This window comes from Bombus impatiens, unplaced genomic scaffold (assembly GCF_000188095.3).
Source record: "Bombus impatiens unplaced genomic scaffold, BIMP_2.2 scf_4048, whole genome shotgun sequence".
Taxonomy (NCBI): Eukaryota; Metazoa; Arthropoda; class Insecta; order Hymenoptera; family Apidae; genus Bombus; species Bombus impatiens.
Window position 1 is genome coordinate 1 of NT_180467.1, and position 201 is coordinate 201.

At 26.9% G+C, this 201-nt stretch overlaps 1 long non-coding RNA gene across 1 annotated transcript; it reads left to right on the plus strand.

Annotated features, from left to right (window-relative positions):
• Positions 1 to 201, plus strand: LOC117152516. The gene is made up of 2 exons (XR_004462910.1): positions 1 to 40; positions 126 to 201. It is a non-coding gene; the product is annotated as an uncharacterized LOC117152516 (long non-coding RNA).

The window sequence follows — 201 nt, forward strand, 5'->3', positions numbered from 1 at the left end:
CATTAATGGACCTTTAGTTACTAGAGTATTCGTAGCAAATGTAAGTATATCTTGCGATACAGTTTGTATAATATTGACAAATTAAGTATATGAAAGTTTATTAAGTTATTACTTTGTATATTTAGCTTGACTACAAAGTGGATGAACAGAAATTATTAGAAGTGTTTAAATTAGCTGGTAAAGTACTACATGTTGAATTAG